The sequence below is a fragment of the Salvelinus fontinalis genome, chromosome 31 (genome assembly GCF_029448725.1).
Source record: "Salvelinus fontinalis isolate EN_2023a chromosome 31, ASM2944872v1, whole genome shotgun sequence".
NCBI lineage: Eukaryota > Metazoa > Chordata > Actinopteri > Salmoniformes > Salmonidae > Salvelinus > Salvelinus fontinalis.
The window spans coordinates 13,345,061-13,359,517 of NC_074695.1; the positions used below are offsets into that span (position 1 = coordinate 13,345,061).

Sequence of the window (14,457 nt, forward strand, 5' to 3'; positions counted from 1 at the left end):
TAAAACCCGGCCAGGGGCCTCATAAACCGTGCATATGTACAAAATAGACCCTAAAACATGCGTGTGCCAGTTTTCAAGCAGAAGTTGGCATTCATAAAAACGTTACTTGATATGAAAATGTGCTCATCTTCCCGTAAACTCTAGTCCATGCCTACACAAAGTTTCTAGTGGTTAAAGTATATAATTGATAACAGGCAAGTAGACTAGTATTTTGTGCAAATGGGGGATATGATGGACAGGCTTATTCATAACAATAAACAGGTTAATAACAAGATGCAATCATTTCCCCTTAATGAGAAGAGAGAATATATTTTGATAATCTTTACATTAAAAAATAAAGTCAAGTGGAAAGTCTAAGGAGCAACAACAGCTCAGCCGCGAAGTGGTAGGCCACACAAACTCACAGAATGGGGCTGCTGAGTGCTGAAGTGAGTAAAAAATTGTCTGTCCTCGGTTGCAACACTCAATACCGAGTTCCAAACTGCCTCTGGAAGAAACTTCAGCACTAAGAACTGTTTGTCGGGAGCTTCAGGATTGGTTTCCATGGCCGAGCAGCAGCACACAAGCCTAAGATCAACATGCGCAATGCCAAGCGTCGGCTGGAGTGGTGTAAAGCTCGCCGACATCGGACTCTGGAGCAGTGGAAATGCGTTCTCTGGAGTTATTAATCAAGCTTCACCATCTGGCAGTCCGATGGACGAATCTGGGTTTGGCGGATGCCAGGAGAACGCTACCTGCCCCAATGCATAGTGCCAACTGTAAAGTTTGGTGGAGGAGGAATAATGGCCTGGGGCTGTTTCCTCCATGGTTCAGACTCCTTAGTTCCAGTGAAGGGAAATATTAACGCTACAGCATACAATGACAGTTTAGACAATTCTGTGCTTCCAACTTTGTGGCAATTGTTTGGGGAAGGCCCTTTCCTGTTTCAGCATGACAATTGCCCCAAGCCCAAAGCGAGGACCGTTCAAAAATGGTTTGTCGAGTTTGGTGTGGAAGAACTTGACTGGCCTGCACAGAACCCTGACCTCAACCCCATTGAACACCTTTGGGATGAATTGGAACGCCGACTGGGAGCCAAGCCTAATCACCCAACATCAGTGCCCGACCTCACTAATCCTCGTGGATGAATGGAAGCAAGTCCCGGCAACAATGTTCCAACATCTAGTGGAAAGCCTTCCCAGAAGGGTGGAGGCTGTTATAACAGCAAAGGGGGCCCAACTCCATATTAATGCCCGTGAGTTTGGAATAAGATGTTTGACAAGCAGGTGTCCACATACTTTTTCATTTTCATGTAGAGCATTTAACAGAGGTTTAGATGGTACAATGACTCTCTACAGCAGGGGTTCCCAAACTGTTTCACTCAGGCCCCCCTTCCAACATTGGGGAACATCCCGCGCCCACTTCTATTTCTATGGGCACAAGCACTTTTCATGACACAAACTGTAAAAAACTTTAGATGACATGGGCAAATTGATCTGGACATTTCTGACAAGTTATAAATAGCTCTCTAAGTTATGCAATGACTGACATGACAAGAGGAACTGATGCACTACCCAATTTGAAATTGCACCTTCGGAATTCTGATCGGTTTTATGTAATAACTCAAAACTTTTAAAAGTGAGGTGTCACTTCGCTTTGGGACTTTTGATGCGTATACTAATGCAAAGCCATATGTGACTTGTTTCAGGTAACTAGGTGTATGTCGTGTGTCAGTACTTTACAGGAGAGGCATTTTAATGTAAAGACACATTTTTTATCAAAATGCATTTTTTTTGCAATAAATGCCTGCTGGAACATGTGAACTTTCATGTGCCTTAATAACAAACTTGTATGCCATCTGTAAATACAAATTAAATTGTTAAATTACGAGCCTAGTTGGTTTAGCCACGAAAAAAGACAGGAACCTTCCTGCTAGCCATCATTGGCTGAGATAATGGATGGGCTGGACATGCCGAAAGATAAGTTTGGATTGGTCTGCCATGTAGCTCACTTCTGTCTATAACATGTGTTGCTCAGTATGTGTAGGTAATCCATTCTAGCGTGGTTATTTTGAAAGATATCACAAAGAACTGCATAAGTGTTGCTAATGCACTTTCTGGAGGACCGAGTTTTGAAATCAGTGGAATACCTGGTGGAAGCAGAGTATGATAGCTAATGAGATGGAAAAAAATCCGCCACTTGATTGCAAATAATGCGGAGGGAGTCAGAGAATACACAGAAAAAGGCTGGTGTATAAAACATCTGTTTCTGGTTTACATCTTCAAACTATGGGCAACCATGGCATCCATGACAGAGGGAGTAGAGTTCATCCATGTATGCGGGTAAGAGAGTCTAGCTAGCTATATTTTCAGATATTATACGTTTCTAATTTTGTCAAAGTCGTTTTCACTGCAAGTTAAAGAGTAGTTAGCTAGCTAACTAACCTTAGCTGGCTGGCTTGCTAGCTAACGTTACTTGTATGATCTGTGGAGTAATATTGTTTGTACCTCAGAATCAATTGCATTGCTAGTTATAGCCTAATATTAGCTAGCCAGCTAACATTGAACCTAGCTAGTTGGTTAGCTTTAGCTACCAGCAGATTGATGCAGGATAGTAACATTATGAGTTGGGATTATAGTTAACTGTTTTGCTAGCTAGCTAACGGTGACTAACCCCATTCCGTACAAATTTGCGCAACCGCGACATTCAAACGAGGCTGCAATGAAAACCAATGGGGCTGTGGCAACTGCGTTGACATCAAAATCTGGGGTGTGAACTACGTTTCAATACAAGCGTTGATTGACACGGTAATGGCTCTATAGTATTTTTTTATTTGATTTCACCTTTAATTAACCAGGTAGGCCAGTTGAGAACAAGTTCTCATTTACAACTGCGACCTGGCCAAGATAAGGCAAAGCAGTGCAACAAAAAACACAGAGTTACACATGGGATAAACAAACGTACAGTCAATAACACAATTGAAAAATCTATATACAGTGTGTGCAAACCAAGTAAGGAGGTAAGGCAATAAGTAGGCCAATAGTGGCGAAGTAATTACAATTTAGCAAATTACACTGGAGTGATAGACGTGCAGATGAGGATGTGCAAGTAGAAATACTGGTGTGCAAAAGAGCAGAAAAACAAAAACAAATATGGGGATGAGGTAGGTAGTTGGTTGGATGGGCTATTTACAGGTGAGCTGTGTACAGCTGCAGCGATCGGTTAGCTGCTCTGACAGCTGAAGCTTAAAGTTAGTGAGGGAGATATAAGTCTCCAACTTCAGCGATTTTTTTGCAATTCGTTCCAGTCATAGGCAGCAGAATTCTGGAAGGAAAGACTTTGGGGGTGACCAGTGAAATATATCTGCTGGAGCGCGTGCTACGGGTGGGTGTTGCTATGGTGACCAGTGAGCTGAGGTAAGGTGTGGCTTTACCTAGCAAAGATTTATAGATGACCTGTAGCCAGTGGGTTTGGCTACGAATATGTAGCGAGGACCAGCCAACGAGAACATACAGGCCGCAGTGGTGGGTGGTATATGGGGCTTTGGTGACAAAACGGATGGCACTGTGATAGACTGCATCCAATTTGCTGAGTAGAGTGTTGGAGGCTATTTTGTAAATTATATCGCCGAAGTCAAGGCTTGGTAGGATAGTCAGTTTTATGAAGGTATGTTTGGCAGCATGAGTGAAGGAGGCTTTGTTCCGAAATAGGAAGCCAATTCTAGATTTAATTTTGGATTGGAGATGCTTAATGTGAGTCTGGAAGGAGAGTTTACAGTCTAGCCAGACACCGAGGTATTTATAGTTGTGCACATATTCTGAGTCAGAACCATCCAGAGTAGTGATACTACTCGGGCAGGCAGCGATCGGTTGAAGAGCATTAATTTCGTTTTACTAGCATTTAAGAACAGTTGGAGGCCACAAAAGGAGTGTTGTATGGCATTGAAGCTTGTTTGGAGGTTTGTTAACACAGTGTCCAAAGAAGGGCCAGATGTATACAGAATGGTGTCATCTGCTTAGAGGTGGATCAGGGAATCACCCCCAGGAAGAGCGACATCATTGATACAGTTGAAGTCGGAAGTTTACATACACTTAGGTTGGAGTCATTAAAACTTGTTTTTCAGCCACTCCACACATTTCTTGTTAACAAACTATACTTTTGGCCTCCCGGGTGGCGCAGTGGTCTAGGGCACTGCATCGCAGTGCTAACTGCGCCACCAGAGTCTCTGGGTTCACGCCCAGGCTCTGTCGCAGCCGGCCGCGACCGGGAGGTCCGTGGGGCGACGCACAATTGGCATAGCGTCGTCCGGGGTAGGGAGGGTTTGGCCGGTAGGGATATCCTTGTCTCATCGCGCTCCAGCGACTCCTGTGGCGGGCCGGGCGCAGTGAGCGCCAACCAAGGGGGCCAGGTACACAGTGTTTCCTCCAACACATTGGTGCGGCTGGCTTCCGGGTTGGAGGCGCGCTGTGTTAAGAAGCAGTACTAAGAAGCAGTACGGCTGGTTGGGTTGTGCTTCGGAGGACGCATGGCTTTCGACCTTCGTCTCTCCCGAGCCCGTACGGGAGTTGTAGCGATGAGACAAGGTAGTAATTACTAGCGATTGGATACCATGAAAATTGGGGAGAAAAGGGGATAAAATAAAAATAAAAAAATAAAAAAAACTATACTTTTGACAAGTCGGTTAGGACATCTACTTTGTGCATGACACAAGTAATTTTTCCAACAATTGTTTACAGACAGATTATTTCACTGTATCACAATTCCAGTGGGTCAGAAGTTTACATACACTAAGTTGACTGTGCCTATAAACAGCTTGGAAAATTCCAGAAATATATGTCATGGCTTTAGAAGCTTCTGATAGGCTAAGTGACATAATTTGAGTCAATTGGAGGTGTACCTGTGGATGTATTTCAGGGCCTACTTTCAAACTCAGTGCCCCTTTGCTTGACATCATGGGGAAATCAAAAGAAATCAGCCAAGACCTCAGAAAAAAATTGAGACCTCCACAAGACTGGTTCATCCTTGGGAGCAATTTCCAAATGCCTGAAGGTACCACGTTCATCTGTACTTACAATAGTACGCAAGTATAAACACCATGGGACCATGCAACCATCATACCTCTCAGGAAGGAGAAGCGTTCTGTCTCCTAGACATGAACATACTTTTGTGCGAAAAGTGCAAATCAATCCCAGAACAACAGCAAAGGACCGTGTGAAGATGCTGGAGGAAACAGGTACAAAAGTATCTATATCCACAGTGAAACGAGTCCTATATGGACATAACCTGAAAGGCCGCTCAGCAAGGAAGAAGCCACAGCTCCAAAACCGCCATAAAAAAGCCAGACTAAAAAAAAGGGGACAAAGATCGGACTTTTTGGAGAAATGTCCTCTGGTCTGATGAAACAAAAATAGAACTGTTTGGCCATTATGACCATCGTTATGTTTGGAGGAAAAAGGGGGAGGCTTGCAAGCTGAAGAACACCATCCCAACCGTGAAGCACGGGGGTGGCAGCATCATGTTGTGGGGGTGCTTTGCTGCAGGAGGGACTGGTGCACTTCACAAAATAGATGGCATCATGAGAAGCAAAATTAAGTGGATATATTGAAGCAACAACTCAAGACATCAGTCAGGAATTTAAAGCTTGGTCACAAATTGGTCTTCCAAATGGACAATGACCCCAAGCATACTTCTAAAGTTGTGCAAAGGGGCTTAAGGACAACAAAGTCAAGGTATTGGAGCGGCCAGTACAAAGCCCTGACCTCAATCCTATAGAAAATTTGTGTGCAGAACTGAAAAAGTGTGTGAGAGCATGGAGGCCTACAAACCTGACTCAGTTCACCAGCTCTGTCAGGAGGAATGGGCCAAAATTCACCCAACTTATTGTGGGAAGCTTGTGGAAAGCTACCCAAAATGTTTGACCCAAGTTAATCAAGTTAAAGGCAATGCTACCAAATATTAATTTATGTCTGTAAACTTCTGACCCACTGGGAATGTGATGAAAGAAATAAAAGCTGAAATAAATCATTCTCTCTACTATTATTCTGACCTTTGACATTCTTAAAATAAAGTGGTGATCATAACTGACCTAAGACAGGGAATTTTTACGAGGAGTAAATGTCAGGAATTGTGAAAAACTGAGTTTAAATGTATTTGGCTAAGGTGTATGTAAACTTCCAACTTCAACTGTATTATATTGGTGCTTGTAAGCATTGGATGCTGTATTGCATGTGGTAGAGCTGAGAACAGAATAGGGGATGAATGTTGTCCCATGTGTTCACCAGGTAAGGACCGTCTCTTTACATCATATGAATCACCAGACGTTACTACATCATCATCACTAACAGAAAAACATGACATTGTGATTCTCTTCCCCAGGAAATCGTGTATATACGCATTGTACTGAATTCACCAGCACCAGCTGCATGCCCTGTGTTGATTCTACATTCCTTGATGAGCTCAATGGTAAAATGCAAAGTGTGTACCAACTGTGATCTAGGGGGTGGTACAGTGTAAGGGTGGTCCTGTGTGTCTGTACTGAAACACAGACACAAACACTGATATGTTAGTCTATGCTGTTATGCTATGAGGATATGTCAGTTATATCTGCATCAGATAATACATGCCATGTTTTCTCTCTAGGGTTGGGTTTGATGGTAAAGCAGCCATGTACACCTTCATCAGACACTCTGTGAGACACTGGAGGGGTTCTACTGTCTAGACCCAACTAAGGATGGTTGTAGAGCAGCCCAGAGACACAGCAGCTGTAAACCTGGTCAGTACATCAGTCACACAGGTTGGTCTCCTCTCAACATTCACTCAATCATTCATTTTAACATTATGATGTCATGAGGTTTTTGATTTACATTTATTCTATTGGGTTCTTTTAAATTGTGAAGGTTATTCAGTTAAGTTTCATTAGTCGTATGTAAAGGATATGGTAAACACCGTCCAATTAAATGCTTATTTGCAGGTTCCTTCTCGACAATGCAACAACAACAATAAGAAATAAATAAAATCTAAGAATATGAACATAAAGTAAATGGCTCATTAGAATATAATAAACCTTTTAGCTTAATTATAATACACAAAGGCACTATTTTATAGGACAATATTTACACGTGATTTGGGGAAAATACAATTGGGGGGTAAGTGTTTAAATTGTGCAGTATTTAGCCGTATTTAAAATTAACCCAATTTCCTTCTGAAAAAGCATTTTAATTTCATACAATGTGCACTAATGGCAATACATGACTGCCCTCTAGAGGTGACCCCAAATGAAATCCGTGTGAAATACCAAGGCAGGAAGCATGTGAAAGACAACTGTTTAGAATGGCCGGGAGAGGGTAACAAAACGAAACAGGTGTCAACATACAGTACCAGTCAAAAGTTGACACACCTACTCATTCTAGGGTTTTTCTTAAGTTTTACTCTTTTCTACATTGTAGAATAATAGTGAAGACATCAAAACTATGAAATAACACATATGGAATCATGTAGTAACGAAAAAAGTGTTTAACAAATCTAAGTATATTTTATATTTGAGATTCTTCAAAGTAGCCACCCTTTGCCTTGATGACAGCTTTGCACAGCATTCCATGGCTTTTTTTTTGCAACTCTGCCTAGAAGTAACTTGTAACACAATATAACGTGTTAGTCCAATTAGTTGTCGGAGATTGCTCCAGTGAGAAACCTAAAACATAATTGCTGTGGGTGAATCTTCCTTCCTCTACATCCAAACGTTTTTACTAGATGATGCTCAAACACTGAGTATAACAAACATTAGTAACACATTCTAAATATTGAGTGGCACCCCCCCTCCTTTTGCCCTCAGAACAGCCTCAATTTGTCGGGGCATGGACTCTACTAAGTGTCGAAAGCATTCCACAGGGATGCTGGCCCATCTTGACTCCAAGGCTTCCCACAATTGTGTCAATTTTGCTGGATGTCCTTTGGGTGGTGGACCATTCTCGATAGACACAGGAAACTGTTGAGCGTGAAAAAACCCAGCAGTGTTGCAGTTCTTGACACAAACCGGTGGACCTGGCACCTACTACCACACCCTGGTTAAAGGCACTTACATCTTTTGTCTTGCCCATTCACCCGCTGAATGGCACACATACACAATCCATTTCTAAATTGTCTCAAGGCTTAAAAACCTTTCTTTAACATGTCTACACCCCTTAATCTACACTGATTCACATTTCCACAACCTCAAAGTGTTTCCTTTCAAATGGTACCAAGAAAATGCATATCCTTGCTTCAGGGCCTGAGCTACAGGCAGTTAGATGTGGGTCTGTCATTTTAGGCGAAAATTGAAAAAAAGAGTCTGATCCTTAAGAGGAAGTGTAGCTTATAAACAAAGTTATCATATCACAAGTTCCATTCTCCTCTTCCAGCATTATCACGAGTTCCTCACACCTTCACGTAAACAAGAGAACTGAATTTAAAGGCAGTTCTTAGAAAAGTCACATTCACAGTGTATTTGAAAGGACTTTAGGTGTGCTTGATCTAGGCACAATGGAAAGAACTGAAGTGTCCCAAAAGTGTAAACTCTGCCTGCTGGTTAAGCTAAATCATGAGCACCTGAAGTATGTCGTGGACATTCTAAACATTAAAGGGAAGGCAAGAGAGGTTGCAGGTTCTCTCAAACAGCAAAGTTCTTTAATAAGATTAGCAAAAATGTAGCTGGTTAGCAGAGACCCAAAATGGTACACAGCGAAGAGCCCCCAAACACATTTTAAACTGTCTTTTATAGCTTTCCTTAGCATCTATCTTTGCCAGCTGGCAAAGAGCCATATGTCCATATATGGTTACACATTTTGCAGTGTTGCTAAGCATCTCATACTTCATGACATACCATGAGAAAACAGGAACCGTATCCTGTACAGGCCCACTTGAACAGGGTCAGACAAGTCTACCGAAACCAGTCGTTTCCTGCTTTCTCAGGGCATAGCGCACAGCTAAGATTAATAACAGAGTAAGATTTATGCTTGTATAAATCCTTAAGCCTGCAATATTTGCCCCATAAATATTTCAATTATTTGAAATACATATTTGACCTCGGTTTGATTCACAGTTATAGATATAACCTAATCTACACACTCAAAGCATGTTCATACCTTCCTGGACATGGCCTGTAGCTGGACCAACCTGTCCTTCACTACCTTCCTGGACATGGCCTGTAGCTGGACCAACCTGTCCTTCATACCTTCCTGGACATGGCCTGTAGCTGGACCAACCTGTCCTTCATACCTTACTGGACATGACCTGTAGCTGGACTAACCTGTCCTTCACTACCTTCCTGGACATGGCCTGTAGCTGGTCCAACTGGTTCTTCAGCCGCCATCTCAACTCATCCTGCTGGTGTCACGTTCCTGACCTGTTTTCCTTTGTTTTTGTATTTATTTAGTATGGTCAGGGCGTGAGTTGGGTGGGTTGTCGATGTGTGATTTTTATGTTGGGATTTTTGTGTGTTCGGCCTGGTATGATTCTCAATCAGAGGCAGCTGTCAATCGTTGTCCCTGATTGAGAATCATACTTAGGCAGCTGGGGTTTCACGTGTGTTTTGTGGGTGTTTGTATTTCGTGTCAGTGTTCATGCCACACGGGAATGTTTTTCGGTTAGATTCTCTTTGTTATTTTGTTTCGTGTAGTGTTCAGTTTATTTCTTAATAAAACATGGACACTTTCCACTCTGCGTCTTGGTCTGATCCCTACACCTCCTCTTCAGACGAAGAGGAGGAAATCGGCCGGTACAGAAACATCCACCAACAAAGGACCAAGCAGAGTGGAAAAGGGCAGCGACAGCAGCAGCAGAAATCCCAGGACTCCTGGACATGGGAGGAGATTTTGAACAGAGAAGGACCCTGGGCACAGGCTGGGGAGTATCGCCGGCCCAAAGCTGAGCTGGAGGAAGCGAAAGCTGAGCGGCGGCGATATGAGGAGGCAGCACGGCAGCGCGACAGGTACGAGAGGCAGCCCCAGAATTGTTTTTGGGGGGGGATAGAGAGGAGTGTGGCTAAGCCAGGTAGCAGACCTGAGCGCACTCCTCGTGCTTATCATAAGCAACGCGTTACTGGTCAGGCACCGTGTTATGCGGTTAAGCGCACGGTGTCGCCAGTGCGTGCCCATAGCCCGGTGCGCTATAGGACAGTGCCCAGCGCTGTCTGAGCTGCCTGCCTGCCCAGCGTCATCTGAGCCGCCCGTCTGTCCCGAGCCGTCAGAGCTGCCCGTCTGTCCCGAGCCGTCAGAGCTGCCCGTCTGTCCCGAGCCGTCAGAGCCGCCCGTCTGTCCCGAGCCGTCAGAGCCGCCCGTCAGACAGGAGCAGCCAGAGCCGCCCGTCAGACAGGAGCAGCCAGAGCCGTCCGCCAGACAGGAGCAGCCAGAGCCGTCCACCAGACAGGAGCAGCCAGAGCCGTCCGCCAGACAGGAGCAGCCAGAGCCGTCCGCCAGCCATGACCAGCCAGAGCCGTCAGCCAGCCGGGAGCTGCCAGAGCCAGCAAGCCAGGAGCTGCCAGAGCCAGCCAGCCAGGAGCTGCCCCTCAGTCCGGTGCTACCCCTTGGTTCAGTGGGGTTGATATGGAGGGTGGTTGTGGTTAGGAGGCCACGGGGGCGATTAAGGAGGCGGGAGAAAACATTGTTTAAGTGGGGTCCACGTCCCGCGCCAGAGCCGCCACCGCGGACAGACGCCCACCCAGACCCTCCCCTAGAGTTTTAGGTGGTGCGCCCGGAGTTCACACCTTAAGGGGGGGGTTCTGTCACGTTCCTGACCTGTTTTCCTTTGTTTTTGTATTTATTTAGTATGGTCAGGGAGTGAGTTGGGTGGGTTGTCGATGTGTGGTTTTTATGTTGGGATTTTTGTGTGTTCGGCCTGGTATGATTCTCAATCAGAGGCAGCTGTCAATCGTTGTCCCTGATTGAGGATCATACTTAGGCAGCCGGGGTTTCACGTGTGTTTTGTGGGTGTTTGTATTTCGTGTCTGTCAGTGTTCGTGCCACACGGGACTGTTTTTCGGTTAGATTCTCTTTGTTATTTTGTTTCGTGTAGTGTTCAGTTTATTTCTTAATATAACATGGACACTTTCCACTCTGCGTCTTGGTCCGATCCCTACACCTCCTCTTCAGACGAAGAGGAGGAAATCAGCTGTTACAGCTGGCCTTTAGCAGTGATCAGCTCTCCTTCCTTTATGGACAGAGTTCTACACAAGGAACTCACTGTACCTGCAGAGTACAGTATTGATTGGGAAAACATACAATAAGAGTGTCATCTTTTATTGATAGGATTGTTCATATCTTTCCAAACCTTTCAGATCTCAGGGGGTCAGAGCTAAGGGTTGATTGAGGATTGTGGGCTCATCCTCCCCCAGTTTTGAATCTAAAGCTGTGTTTGATACTGTATCTCCATGTGAACACACCAGAAGAGATCACATGATTATTCCTGGCCTCCTCTAACTCCCTCATCAGTGGTTGATTGGTTCTCTCCACTTCTCTCATCTGTTCAGTAAGTGATACTCTGCTGTCTTCCTCTACACTGTCCACATAAGTCTCTGTATATCTGAAGAGCTGTGCTTGTGGCCATGTTCCAAGACTCAGACATTGCCACCATGCAATATTAGTTTTAAGTCAAATTTCAGAAGATAACATTACATGCAGCCTGTATATCAATTTCAAATGTTAACAAATGATTCATTCCTAACTCTGACAGAGTTAACCTCATTCTGTATGGCTTGGTGTCTGTCTCTGAGTGAGTTGCTTCTCTGTCCAACAGCGCTAGCAACCCTCCATGTTCAGGACCCCATCCAGAACTGGCCTCTCAGCCTTTGGAGCTCCTCTTCTATCCTGGCTATCTGCTGGCTCTTCTCCTGCACCTCCTTCTCCACCTCCCTCTGATTCCTGACCTCCTCTGACAGACGGAATATATATATATATATATATATATCAATAAAACACAGGGCTGTAACCCAAACAAAGAGTGGGGTGTAAACCTCTAATAAATACACAGGATGAGACCCGTAATAACAAGTGCACACTAACACGGTAACACACAAGCCGATACAACAGCGCAAAGGTACTCACAAGACAAATGGACATGGAACAATAATCAACAAGGACAGTGGAGGACAGAGGGCACAAATATACACATACTAATCAGGGGCAATGGGAACCAGGTGTGCGTAATGAGACAAGACAGTCCGGGGTTGGTGGTAATGATCCAGTTCAGTGACACCTAGTAATTTTAGATATCCGTTGGTTCTGGTATCAGTTTTAGTTTGAACAGTCTAATTCTAGATCTCTGTTGGTTCTGGTATCAGTTTGAACAGTCTAATTCTAGATCTCTGTTGGTTCTGGTATCAGTTTGAGCAGTCTAATTCTAGATCTCTGTTGATTCTGGTATCAGTTTTAGTTTGAGCAGTCTAATTCTAGATCTCTGTTGATTCTGGTATCAGTTTTAGTTTGAACAGTCTAATTCTAGATCTCTGTTGGTTCTGGTATCAGTTTGAGCAGTCTAATTCTAGATCTCTGTTGGTTCTGGTATCAGTTTTAGTTTGAACAGTCTAATTCTAGATCTCTGTTGGTTCTGGAATCAGTTTTAGTTTGAACAGTCTAATTCTAGATCTCTGTTGGTTCTGGAATCAGTTTTAGTTTGAACAGTCTAATTCTAGATCTCTGTTGGTTCTGGTATCAGTTTTAGTTTGAACAGTCTTGTAAAGTGAAGGCTCAACGTTTTACTTTATTTTTTGTCACTTTTATACTGTAGTTAGCGTCGGGGATAGAGGGATAGATGACACGGTTAAAGATAGAGCACTACTGTTGTAATCCGTATATGTCTGTATACCCATTAAACCTTGTCAAATGGACAAAGGTCACATGTTGTTGTTCAGTACATAAGCTACAATAGTCTCACAGAACTCTGAAATATACAGTACAGAGAAGTCCCTACTTCCTACCTGACCTCTGACCACATCCTCATTATGAGAAAGGATCAGTTCTGTCAGCTCCTCCTGAAGCACAGAGGTCTCTTGGTCTTTCTTCACCTCTTCAAACTGACAGATGAGTGATTTCCTCACCTAACATCAGTATGTTCTGCTTCTTTAAAAAGAGGGGTTATAATAGTACAACTACAGTCAATACCGACCTCCAATATGATACTGGGTACCTGGTTTTCCTGGGAGTGTGGAGGGGTCCAGCAAGTCCTTCCCAGGAGCAGACTTACATAACATTACATAAACCACCACCAGGAAATGTTTACTAAGTGTATTTTTTGGATGTTAAGAAAGTTCATGTAGCATTTTATTGTAGAAAGCAATGATAGAAGTTGCCTATCCTAATAATAATTTAGATGTTAGATGATCAGTACTTATGTTTACATTTGACCAAGATCATATATCTCTATGCTTATTACATAGACGGTTTAAACATTCCATCCCAAAAAATACAGTTTTTCTATGAGACTGCCGTCATAGAGATGAAACACGTTCTATCTCTATGGCTGCTGATGTCATAGAGTGGTTGTTACATAGAAATAGAATTCATTGCCAGGGTTAGAGGTTCCAAGCCTGTTATATTCATGCTATGTGTTTGGGTGTTAGCCTATCACAGAGATCCTCTTAAATTATGTAAATCTAAACAATGGTGTTTGAGGGGGCCAATCAGAATGAATGAGAATGAACATGCATTGCTTCATTCTAAGAACAGTCCTTAAGGTACAGTATATCACAAAAGTGAGTACACCCCTCACTTTTTTGTAAATATTTGAGTATATCTTTTCATGTGACAACACTGAAGAAATGACACTTTGCTACAATGTAAAGTAGTGAGTGTACAGCTTGTATAACAGTGTAAATCTGCTGTCCCCTCAAAATATCTCAACACACAGCCATTAAAGTCCAAACCGCTGGCAACAAAAGTGAGTACACCCCTAAGTGAAAATGTCCAAATTGGGCCCAATTAGCCATTTTCCCTCCCCGGTGGCATGTGACTCGTTAGTGTTACAAGGTCTCAGGTGTGAATGGGGAGTAGGTGTGTTAAATATGGTGTTATCGCTCTCACACTCCCATACTGACTGGTCACTGGAAGTTCAACATGGCACCTCATGGCAAAGAAATCTCTGAGGATCTGAAAAAAAGAATTGTTGCTCTACATAAAGATGGCCTGGGCTATAAGAAGATTGCCAAGACCCTGAAACTGAGCTGCGGCACGGTGGCCAAGACCATACAGCGGTTTAACTGGACAGGTTCCACTCAGAACAGGCCTCGCCATGGTCGACCAAAGAAGTTGAGTGCACGTGCTCAGCGTCATATCCAGAGGTTGTCTTTGGGAAATAGACGTATGAGTGCTGCCAGCATTGCTGCAGAGGTTGAAGGGGTGGGGGGTCAGCCTGTCAGTGCTCAGACCATACGCCGTACACTGCATCAAATTGGTCTGCATGGCTGTCGTCCCAGAAGGAAGCCTCTTGTAAAGATGATGCACAAGAAAGCCC

General features: G+C 43.8%; 1 pseudogene; it reads left to right on the top strand.

Moving 5' to 3' along the window:
• The first annotated feature begins 6,169 nt into the window (after positions 1-6,169).
• Positions 6,170-11,867, top strand: LOC129829655 (tumor necrosis factor receptor superfamily member 14-like; annotated as a pseudogene).
• The last annotated feature ends 2,590 nt before the right edge of the window (positions 11,868-14,457 follow it).